General features: G+C 41.8%; 1 long non-coding RNA gene across 1 annotated transcript; it reads left to right on the forward strand.

The window, feature by feature from the left end:
- The first annotated feature begins 6,463 nt into the window (after window positions 1–6,463).
- On the forward strand, window positions 6,464–10,735 carry LOC129654089 (uncharacterized). Its single transcript, XR_008715403.1, has 3 exons — window positions 6,464–6,564; window positions 8,444–8,570; window positions 10,601–10,735. It is a non-coding gene; the product is annotated as an uncharacterized LOC129654089 (long non-coding RNA).
- The last annotated feature ends 1,621 nt before the right edge of the window (window positions 10,736–12,356 follow it).

A 12,356-nucleotide genomic window follows, 5' to 3' on the forward strand; every position in this document is an offset into this window, starting at 1 on the left:
TAAGAAGCTTTTAGGCTTTCACTTCCTTAAAACAAAGGAAAATGACATATAGATTTAGCAGCTTTCTTAGCTCTATTGTGATACTCTGATAAGAATTTGTCATCATTTCTGTTCATCTAGGCTGTTCCTCCAATTGACTTAAAATGATTTATTGTGTACTAGTTTTTCTGAATGTCCAGATTTGTAATTAGTTACTCCTGGTAATTAAAAAAAAAATTGGATGAATATTACGTGTCTGCTGAAATTGAACAGACTGTTTCTATTTCATCTTGAAAACAACTTCCAATGGTGTAATGTGTTATTGACTAAAACTTAACATAAAGTTACTAATGATTTGAAACTCCAGTGTCTCTGTCTGCAAAGAATTGTAGACTCAGAAATTCACAGCTGAAAGAGGCTTTAAAGATATCTTTCAGTAAGTCTCAACCAGGGCACTTGGAAATGTATTTGGTTGCTTTGGAATGTCACAACGACAATGGCTATGGCACATAATTGAATTTAGTGTTCTGAAACTAAGGATGCTAAGCATTCCATGTGCTTACCTGCTATATGGTGTGACGTTGTTCCACAGAGTTGAGAATTTCCTTGTTGAAAATGGCAGGAATGCTTCTGCTTAAAACAGAGCCCAGCTCATCATTTAAGTCATAATGTTACTAAGGTCTGATATCCTCCAAGTCAATAAAATGACAATGAATGGGGCTGATTTACAGATCTAGCTTGGATTTGATCCAGTTCCTTTTATTCCCTGCTGCCAACTTTAACAGTAGTTGTACCACTAATGTGAAGAGATCTTCTCCATTATGTAATAAGAGAATCAATCAAAGCCTGGTATACGTTTTAGTATTTGGATATCTAATTTTTTCTCTCCTATCCACTGGGGCCCACAAACCTTATTTTCCTAACCAACAAATGTGCTTAAAAGTGCAAAAACAATGAAAATTACAGTTTCCAAGAATGGGTGAGCTATTGAGAAATGGATGAGCTTGAGAAAACTGTAATGTCAGTAGATGAATGAGATGCGATGGAAGCCCAGTGGGAGTTTAAGTACAGTCTTCATCAAGAATATGAAAGTCAAAGAAGAGATGTTAAAATATGAGTTAAGAGTGGGTGGGGAAATATTAACATGCAGTCATTTTGAATCATATCACAGGTTCCAAGTCCAGGTGATCTCACCCTCATGTATTAAAGACATTTGCAGATGAAATCTCAAAACTCATTTTTAGCAATCATAAAGAATGGGAGAGTCCCCAGAATACTAAAAATAGGAAAATATTCTTCTAATTTTCAAAAAGAGAGGAAAAGTAGTTTTAGAACCTAACTCCAAGGAAACTTGACATTACATCAAATAAAACTCTTCAACAGTACACTAAACTCATACTTTATGCATACTTAGAAGAAAATGAAGTGATTTCTGGCAGCCAATATGGATACTGCTACCATAAAATGGGGCTTCCCTGTGGCTCAGATGGTAAAGAATCTGCCTGCAATGCGGGAGACCTGTGTTCCATTCCTGGGTTGGGAAGATCCCCTGGAGGAGGGCATGGCAACCCACTCCAGTATTTTTGCCTGAAGAAACCCATGGACAGAGGAGCCTGTCCACAAAGAGCCAGCTGTGACTGAGCCACTAAGCACAGCACCATAACCTGACCCAGTTTGGGCCAACTACTTTGACAGACCCGTGAAGCTCCATAAACATAGGACTTGATTTCTACAACATTTGACAGAGTCTTCCATGATATCCTGGTGGACAAGACTACCATAGGTTTATTAAGAAGTATTGTAGTTAAGTGAATTTCTAGTTGGTTCAAGCTGTATATTCATATTTAAAGAATGTTAACAAATAATAATATGGAAGGAAAGTCAGTGATTTACCTTTGCCTTAACCATGTCATGTTCAACACATGTATCAATACTTTGAAGGAACACAGTAACAAGTATGATTTCCAATTTCTTTGTATGAGATAGAGTCATATGGGATAACATTAAAGTGACCCCAGTAGCCTGGGAGTCTGAACCAAATTTGAGAAGATGAGATTTACCAAATACAAATGTTGATCTGTTGTACTGAAACAAAAAATCAATTGCATAGCCACAGAATTAAGAGATTGTTTTTGTAGATTTTAACATCAAAAGGAAGAGGGCTTTCTAGGTGAAGGGCTTTTTATTGGACAAGAAACAGGAGATAAAACATCAGTGGGATGTGGTTTCCATAAAAATTATTGTTATCTGAGATGCTCCAGATAAGCATATTAATTTGATGAGAGCCTTGGAGAAAGTATCTTGTGAAGGGATGATTGAAATAACAAAAGCCCTTATAATAATTGGACTTCCCTGGTGACTCAGATGACAAAGATTCTGTCTGCAATGCAGGAAACCTGAGTTCAATCCCTGGGTCAGGAAGATCCCCCTGGAGAAGGGAATGGCTACCAGCTCCAGTTTTCTTGCCTAGAGAATTTCATGGACAGAGGAAACTGGAGGGTACAGTCCATGAGATCACAAAGAGTCAGACGTGACTGAATAATGACTAACACTTTTTTTTGGGGGGGGTGGTAATAATTGAGTTAAAGAAGAGGTGACCAAAATGTCAAGGTTGTTGTCTTCCAATATTTAAGGTTTCCTTGTGGGAAAAGGGGAGAGGGTTCACCTTATAAGAACTTAACTAGAATATAAACTGATGGACAATAGTTACAAGAAAACTGTTTAACTTGAGTATAAGGAAACCCTTACTGGTAGTTGAGAAGAAATGAGCTTCCAACCCATGTTCATAGCAGCATTATTTACAAATTCAGAGTAGAAGCAACTGAATTGTCCATCAATGGTTGAATAGATAAACAAATGGAGTATATACACACGATGAAATATTATTCAGTCTTTAAAAAGAGGGAAATCCTGATGCACACTAAAACATGGATAAACCTTGAAGACATCATGCAAAGTGAAATAAGCCAGACACAAACAGGCAAATAGTGTATGATTTTGCTTTTATGAGGTATATAGAGTAGTAATTCACAGAAACAGAAAGTAGAATGATGGTTGCCAGGAGCTGAGAGAAGGGAGGATTGGGAGTTTTTAGTGGGTATAATATTAATAGAATTTCGGTTTGGGAAGGTGAAAAACTTCTAGAGATGGGTAATGATGACAGGTGCAGAACAATGTGAATGTATGTAGTGCCAGAGGACTGTACACTTAAAAATAATTAAGTGTGAATGTTTATGTTTTGTATATCTTCAGTTCAGTTCAGTTCAGTCGCTCAGTCCTGTCCCCATGAATCGCAGCACACCAGGCCTCCCTGTCCATCACCAACTCCTGGAGTTCACCCAGACTCTTGTCCATCGAGTCAGTGATGCCATCCAGCCATCACATCCTCTGTCGTCTCCTTCTCCTCCTGCTCCCAATCCCTCCCAGCATCAGAGTCTTTTCCAATGAGTCAACTCTTCTCATGAGGTGGCCAAAGTACTGGAGTTTCAGCTTTAGCATCATTCCTTCCAAAGAAATCCCAGGGCTGATCTCCTTCAGAATGGACTGGTTGGATCTCCTTGCAGTCCAAGGGACTCTCAAGAGTCTTCTCCAACACCACAGTGCAAAAGCATCAATTCTTTGGCACTCAGCTTTTTTCACAGTTCAACTCTCACATCCATATATGACCATTGGAAAAACCATAGCCTTGACTAGACGGACCTTTGTTGGCAAAGTAATGTCTCTGCTTTGGAATATGCTATCTAGATTGGTCATAACTTTCCTTCCAAGGAGTAAGTGCCTTTTAATTTCATGGCTGCAATCACCATCTGCAGTGATTTTGGAGCCCAGAAAAATAAAGTCTGACACTGTTTCCACTGTTTCCCCATCTATTTCCCATGAAGTGATGGGACCTGATGCCATGATCTTTGTTTTCTGAATGTTGAGCTTTAAGCCAACTTTTTCACTCTCCACTTTCACTTTCATCAAGAGGCTTTTTAGTTCCTCTTCACTTTCTGCCATAAGGGTGGTGTCATCTGCTATCTGAGGTTATTGATATTTCTCCCGGCAATCTTGATTCCAGCTTGTGCTTCTTCCAGTCCAGCGTTTCTCATGATGTACTCTGCATAGAAGTTAAATAAGCAGGGTGACAATATACAGCCTTGACGTACTCCTTTTCCTATTTGGAACCAGTCTGTTGTTCCATATCCAGTTCTAACTGTTGCTTCCTGACCTGCATACAGGTTTCTCAAGAGGCAGGTCAGGTGGTCTGGTATTCCCATCTCTTTCAGAATTTTCCACAGTTGATTGTGATCCACACAGTCAAAGGCTTTGGCATAGTCAATAAAGCAGAAATAGATGTTTTTCTGGAACTCTCTTGCTTTTTTGATGATCCAGCGGATGTTGGCAATTTGATCTCTGGTTCCTTTGCCTTTTCTAACACCAGCTTGAACATCTGGAAGTTCACGGTTCACGCTTGGAGAATTTTGAGCATTACTTTACTAGCGTGTGAGATGAGTGCAATTGTGCGGTAGTTTGAGCCATGGTTTAAAAAAAAAACAAATTAAGAGCTCCATCGCCTACAGAAACAACCCTAAAAGAACAAAGAATGAAAGGGCTGCTACGAGAGGTACAGAGCTTCCCATAACCCTAGGTAGCCAAGCAGGGAGCTAGACAATTTCATGTCACATGTCCTAGAGGGAATTTCATGATTCTAAGGGATCAGTGCCAATGAGTTCAGAACTTCTGTAGCTCTCCATGACACAGATTGAGTCGGATTGCATACCTACTTAATACTGAATGACATGCATGAGTACTCACATGTAATATATCATACAAACATAAGCCCATGTTTTATAACAAATATCATTTTCAATATAAACTGTTGAGTGAATATTTTAAAAATGAATACCCATTTAGCCCACATCCAGTTTCAACACTGGAACATTGCCAGTATCTTATGTGCCAGGTACTCTTTCCCAATCACATCCCTTCTGTCCTCCCTAAGATGACTTCTCTCCAGATTTTTGTGATGACTTGTTCCTTACCATTTTAAAAAATAGCTTTATTACCTATTGAAAAGTGAAGTAAAAGTGAAAAGTGAAAATGTTAGTCGCTCAGTCATGTCCAACTCTGTGACCCCATGGACTATAGCCCGCCAGGCTCCTCTGTCCGTGGGATTCTCAGGCAAAAATACTGGAGTGCATTGCCATTTCCTTCTCCAGGGGATCTTCCTGACCCAGGGATTGAACCTGGGTCTCCTGCATTGCAGGCAGATTCATTACTGTCTGAGCCACCAGGGAAGCCCTATTATTACCTATTATGCTTTCCTAAGTAACATAGTTTAATTTTGCCTATTTTGAATGGTATGCATGTCATGTTTTTATTTATTACTTTCTTGTTTAGCTTATTATGCTAATAAGATCCACATGTTGATACATGCATGCAGCTATAATTCATTCATTTTCAATAGGTCAGACTGTTCCCTTGTGTGTATACACCACCGTTTATTTATCATTTCTGCTGTTAATGGACATTTGGGCTGTTTCTAGCTTTTAGTTTTTATAGACATTGCTGCTAGGAACGTTCATGTGTGACTTCCCATACTTGTGTACTAGAAGCTGTCTAGGGAAAGTACTTGGGAATAAAAATTCTGGGTTGTAGGCTACACACATCCCCAAATGTTCAAGATGATGCCTTCCTAATGATTGTATTAATCTACGTGACTACCAGCGGTGTACCAGCTCTCATATTTTCAGGTACATGTCTGATTCAGACTTCAGTCTTTTTTTTCATTTTTATTTCATTGAAGTATAGTTGATTTACAGTGTTTCAAGTATATAGCAAAGTGATTGATATATATCACTATATATATATTATATCATATACTATATATATATATACTATATATATATAGTATATATCATATACTATATAGTATATATATATATACTATATATATATATAGTATATATCATATACTATATATATATATATATATAGTATATGATATATATACTATATATATTATATATCATATACTATATGATATTATATATCACTATATATATAATAGTGATATATATTCTTTTCTAGATTCTTTTCCATTATAGATTATTACAAGACAATGAATTAATGAATATCATCCCCTGGACTATACAGTGGGTCCTTGTTGTTTGTTTATTTTATATATAGTAGTTTGTATCAATTAATCCAAAATTCCAAATATATCCCTCTCCCTTTGCCTTTTGGTAACCATAAGTTTGTTTTCCGTGTCTGTGAGTCTATTTCTGCTTTGTAAATAAGCTCATTTGTATCATTTTTTTTTTTTTTTGTTCCATGTATGAGTGATGGAGAAGGAAATGGCAACCCACTCCAGTGTTCTTGCCTGGAGAATCCCAGAGATGGTGGAGCCTGGTGGGTTGCCGTCTATGGGGTCGCACAGAGTCGGACACGACTGAAGTGACTTAGCAGCAGCAGCAGCATGAGTGATATCATATGATGTTTGTCTTTCTCTGACTTCACTCACTTAATGGGATCATCTCTGTCCATCCACGTTGCTGCAAATGGCATTGTTTCATCCTGTTTATGGCTGAGAAAGATTCCATGGTACCTCCTCTTCTTTATCCATTCATCTGTAGATGAACATTTAGGGTGTTTCCGTGTCTTGACTACTGTGAATATTGCTGTTAGAAACATGGGGATGCATGTATCTTTTTAATTATAGTTTTGTCTGGATATATGCCCAGGATTGGGACTGCTGGATCACAGGGCAACTCTGTTTTTCGTTTTTAAAGGAACCTCCACACTGTTTTCCATAGCGGCTGCACCAATTCACATTCCCGCCGACAGCGTAGGAGGGTATCCTTTTTTCCACACCCTCTCCAGCGTTTGTTGTTTGTAGACTTTTCGATGATGGCCATTCTGATTGGTGTGAAGTGGTTTTGATTGGCATTTCTCTAATAATTAGTGATGCTGAGCATCTTTTCATAGACCACAGTCTTTACCTAAGGATAACAGAGGTGATAAGATTGACAGCTTGGCTCTAATATCTCCTCATCACGTGGGAAAGTGTACTTGAGTTGCACCAAGGAGAATTTCGGTTCCGAATCAGTGTGAGTTCTTCTTTTGAGTTCAACGGGTTAAGAGAGATGGGCTTCCAACTACATCCACAGCACACAAAGGGCGGGAAAGGCCAGAATCAGCTGGCCATTGCTGCTTGGTCCCTCAGCCCTGGCTTCACAGTGCCTGCTCATCCAGTACTGATGACCTTATATTCAAAATGCAGTCCTCAAAGAAAGAAATTTCAAAGCAAGACATAATTTACTAAATTGTAGCAATGTCACTGTTTGATGAGACTTACTAAATTGTTTTGAAATGAACTGGCCTTGAGAGAGTATCGTGGGCTACAAAGCATTGTGTAGGCTTGGGCTCTGGTCTGAGCTTCAATTCTATCCTGCCCATCCACTTTGCAGCTATGAAACTCCAAGCAAGTTGTCTGATCTCCCTAACCTCAGTTGCCTTGCCTGTACAATGGCTAGAGTAAAACGACCTCCTGCATGTGTGTATGTGGGGAGGGGGTTGAGAAGATGAGATAATTCATGTCAAAGTGCTAAGCTCAATCCCTGGCACTCAGTGCTCAGCAGTGTTGCACATATTATTAGAATCTGTATTCCTGATGAAATACTTTTATAATGGTTTCTTGGATAATTTAAACATGAATTTGCCTGGGGAGATGGGGCAGGACTTAACCTCTTCAGGGTCCCCCCGCTCCCAGCCTCCAACCTTGGTAATTTTCAGCAGCAAACATTCAAAATAAGTTCTGGTTTTACTCTTCATCAAACCCAAAGTGACAGCAAAAACAGACATTTCTTTCAGAAAAGAAATTAATCTCCTAAACAGGGTGATTCCCCCCTTTTCTTTAAATACTTCTAAACTCATGAAGGAGAAGCACAGCACACATTATCCATCAGAATGAAGCATCATCCAGCCCTGCTGAGTTTCATTGACTTTAAGATTGCCCTCTGAGCTATAGGCTTTTTTTTCCCTTTCCCAGAGCACAGTTAGCAGGGATATTTTTCTTTAAATGGCCTCATTTCATTTGCATTTTTAAGCTTTCACTGCAGAGAGTAGAAGCCTTGTAAATGGTTCCAAGAAGGCATCTGCGATTTCACCCAACTCTGAGCTGCCTGCCTGAAGCTTCTGAAATTGAGTGTCAGTTTCCCCCGGAGTAGAAAGATATTACTTCATATTTGTGCGCACGGCTCGCCACTCTGCTCTTGGTTTGATGGTCTCATTTAGCTGCAGGCATTCTCCAGCAATGATCCATTCTCCCCAATAAAATTAAATATCACCTTTCTCTCCTCCCCAGCCCACTCCCCCCACCCCTTCTTTTTTAATAAGACAGCTTCTTGTTTAGACTGAGGCAAGACAAGGTGACGAACTGTGAGTTCTTCTCTGATTCCTTTTATTGCTCTTTTTGGATAAGGAGAGAAGAGCAAAAAGGCAAAGAGGATGAAAATCTACCACCGGAAATCTGAATGGAAAGCTGTACCGAGATCACAGATCAATCTGAGTTTGTTTAAGATTCTATAGCAAGGCCTGGGGAGAGGAAGGTAAGGCATAGAGAGAGTTTAAGGATGCATTACAATGTTGCAGGGCAAGGCATTCTCCCATCCAAGTATTAACCAGGCCTGACCCTGCATAGCTTCTGAGATTAGACGAGATGGCATGTGTTCAGGGTGGTAGGGCCATTCTCTCCACTCTGATTCTTGAGAAGTGAAGTGTTTGTCACCCAGTTATGTCCGACTCTTTGTGACCTTATGGACTGTAGCCTGCCAGGCTCCTCTGTCCATGGAATTCTCCAGGCAAGAATACCAGAGTGGGTAGCCATTCCCTTCTCCAGGGGATCTTTCCCTACCCAGGGATTGAGCCTGGGTCTCCTGCATTGCAGACAGATTCTTTACTGTCTGAGCCACCAGGGAATACTCCAATAACCCTGAAGTTAGGGGCCAAAGTCTGAAGTGAAGCTCATGGGATGTTGTGGTCATGGGGTCCTGACATCTCCCAAGCCATTTCAGGAGGGTGCTGGGTGGAATCCAGAAAGGGATGGGCATGCAGCTCTTTGTAAGATGAGCAACCATCAGGGAAAGAGGTTTTACAGCTTATAAGGGGAAGGGAGGCTTTGTGAATCCGTCTTAATGGGCAGAAGGTGTAAGCCATACTACCTCGATTGGTAGGATCCTGAACAAAACAAGCTGAAACTCATACATTACTCTCAAACCTGGTTTAATAATCAGTCTTCATACCAATAAGCTGCGTGCCTGAAATTTACAAGTGGAAGTCTTTAGAACCCAGAACACAATCTACTTGAAAAGGGTCCTTTAATCATGGAGTGGTCAAGTTTCTTCTGCTTGGCTGAAGAAATGTGTTGCTGAGAGTTTCACTGGGAAGGGGACAGAAGTCCATGTGGGGAGGGAAGAAGATGTAGAAGAGTGTTCGTTACTTTGTCCTGGTTTTTGACCCACGCTCCGGAGAAATTCTGAGTTACAGCTGGCATGTTGGGCGTCTTCCCTGTGTGTTTCTCCATCCCTTGTTTGTCAGGGCCCTGTGCTGTCCACATGGTAGCAACATGCAGTGTTGTCAGGGACCATAGGGAGAAGGCAATGGCACCCACTCCAGTACTCTTGCCCGGAGAATCCCATGGACGGAGGAGCCTGGTAGGCTGCAGTCCATGGGGTCGCTAAGAGTCAGACACGACTGAGTGACTTCACTTTCACTTTTCACTTTCATGCATTGGAGAAGGAAATGACAACCCACTCCAGTGTTCTTGCCTGGAGAATCCCAGGGACGGGGGAGCCTGGTGGGCTGCCGTCTATGGGGTCACACAGAGTCGGACAGGACTGAAGCGACTTAGCAGCAGCAGCAGCAGGGACCATATGAAGAGGATTCTTGCTTTGGATAGTGGGTGTGTAAGCCAACTGAGGCTCTGCCTACTCAGATTGTGTGATCCCTGGACAAACTGGAGGAACACGGGGATTAGAAATTCACTCTGATTCATCTCTTGGTGATTGGGTATCAGGGTTAGTCTTTACTCTTGCGTGTTCCTGATCGGTCCTGGTGAGATCTCTGCCAGGGTGACTTGAGGGCCCAGGTTAGGGGCTTCACCCTGTCCACCAGGGTGGTACATCCTGCTTCCATCAAGGAGGATGCAAAAACTTCACTCTGAGAACCCTCTGAGGCCTAGGCATCTTTATATTTGTCTGGCCTGGGGAGTTGTATTCTTTGTGATAAAACTTGAATCATTAATAAAGCACTTTCCTGCATTCTATGGGTTATTCTGAATAACTGAACCTGAGGGAGCTGTGGGAACCCTTGGCAGTGGGAACCCAGTTGGTCAGAAACGCAGGCAGCCTGGGGACCACTGAACGTAGGGCTGTTGTCTGAATTGAGGGCAGCCTTGTTGGAGACTGTGCTCTTAGCTCATGACGTCTGAGCTAACTCCAGGAGTGAGTATCAGAATTGCACTGCGATATCGCTCCATCCTGGGAGAAACTGTGTAGACTTGCTGGGGACGCACACTGACTGAAACCGCCACCCTGGCCGGCCACCAGAGTCACCGCTGGCATGAGTTGTTTTATGACAGGAGGTCCTGGTGAGGAACACGGAACTGAGAAGCCACCGCCCACTGGAAGAGTTCGGGAAAGGTCAAAAGGAGACACCACAGATCTGACCTCGTCCCAGAATCCTCCTCGCTGGCATCCATCTTGGCTGAACAAGGCGTGCACCACCAGGAAGGACCCTGCGTCAGAATGATGGGCTAAAGACAACCCGGAAACTAATCCCATCACCGTAAAACCAGAGACTGCGAGCCACGTGGCGGAGCAGTTCTCCTGGGTTCCCTCACCCTCCTGCTCTCCTCCCGGGTGCCCTTTCCAATAAAATCTCTTGCTTTGGCAGCACATGTGTCTCCTCAGACAATTCATTCTGAGTGTTAGACAAAAGCCCAGTTTCAGGCTCTGAAAGAGGTCCCCTTTCCTGCAACACACTCAGTAAGGGGCTGAGTGCCCTATGTCTAAAAGAGATGTAGTTATAGAACATAGAGGCAGAGAAAGGACTATATAGTCAGAGGCAATTGGAGACAGAACTGGCTTTATTTAGAAACAGTGTCTCTAAGTTTTTTGGTAGGATAGCAATAAAGAGATTTTTTTAAAAGACAGAAAGATTGTTCCCTTTAAGTCTGGTCATACTTTGCTTTAACAGCCTTTGTGCTTCTGAGTTCTTGGATCTGTCCCTCAAAAATTTGCGAATACTATATATTTCCAGGTTAAAAAATATGACTTTTTCTTTTGTCCCCTGGAAAAGGCAGAGAGCAGCCCTTGGGGATAATAATGATGCATTTATGCTGTGCTCTCTTATAGTTAAAATTGTGTCAGCCATCTTGACCCCTGATGGGATTTATGGTGGCTCAGATCTCTGTTGGAGAAATGAGTTTTGGGCAGTAGACAGGAGGAAAAAGGTCTCAGGCTTGGAGCACATTATTTTACTGAAAAAATGGGGAGAGAATTCACTTGAGCCTTTTTCCCCCTTTTTGGCTGTAAAATCTGACCGTTCATAGTCGATCACCCTGGTGTGCACTCTGATCTACCCGGCTCCCTTGCCTGGGGGCTTCTATTCTTTTTTTTTGGAATATAATTGCTTTACAATGTTGTGTTAGTTTCTGCTATAGGACAAAGTGAACCGGCTATATGCATACATACACCCCCTCCCTCTTGAATCTCCCTCCCACTTCCCCCATCCCACCCCTGTAAGTCATCACAGAGCCCTGAGCTAAGCTCCCTGGGCCATAAACAGCAGCTTCCCACTGGCTATCTATTTGACATGTGGTCGTATATATGGGGGCTTCTATTCTTATAATAATATGAGCTCCCATGATGGGTTGATCTCCTACGATGTGACTAGTCACAGGGTCAGCTCCTTAGAGACCCTCACTCTGTCCCTCCCTCCTACCTTTGCAAGTCACGAGTGTCTCCATTTTATAGATGAAGAGAACACAGCTTACTGTTGAGACTGAATCACTCTGTCGACAGCAACTGTTTGAGATACCACGGGGACTGGAGCCTAGGTCTACACAACACAGCTGCAGAGCGACTCTGAAAGGTGGAGCACATCCTGAGCCTGAAGCTGGAGAGAAAAAGGATGACTAAAACTGATTAAAGATTGAAGGAAACTGCAGTCAGATCAGAGAGACTGTCATGTTCTAATCAAGGTGCTGATTTGGGGATAGGGTTGGTAGAATGAAGATTTTAGTTGTTAAGGCTAAAAAGATCATGATGGAAGGTCTCTAGCAGCAGCTTAATTTAGAGGAAGCTTGCCTCTCTTTTTTGAGCCTTCTAGTGATC

Source organism: Bubalus kerabau, chromosome 5 (assembly GCF_029407905.1).
Source record: "Bubalus kerabau isolate K-KA32 ecotype Philippines breed swamp buffalo chromosome 5, PCC_UOA_SB_1v2, whole genome shotgun sequence".
Lineage (NCBI taxonomy): Eukaryota > Metazoa > Chordata > Mammalia > Artiodactyla > Bovidae > Bubalus > Bubalus kerabau.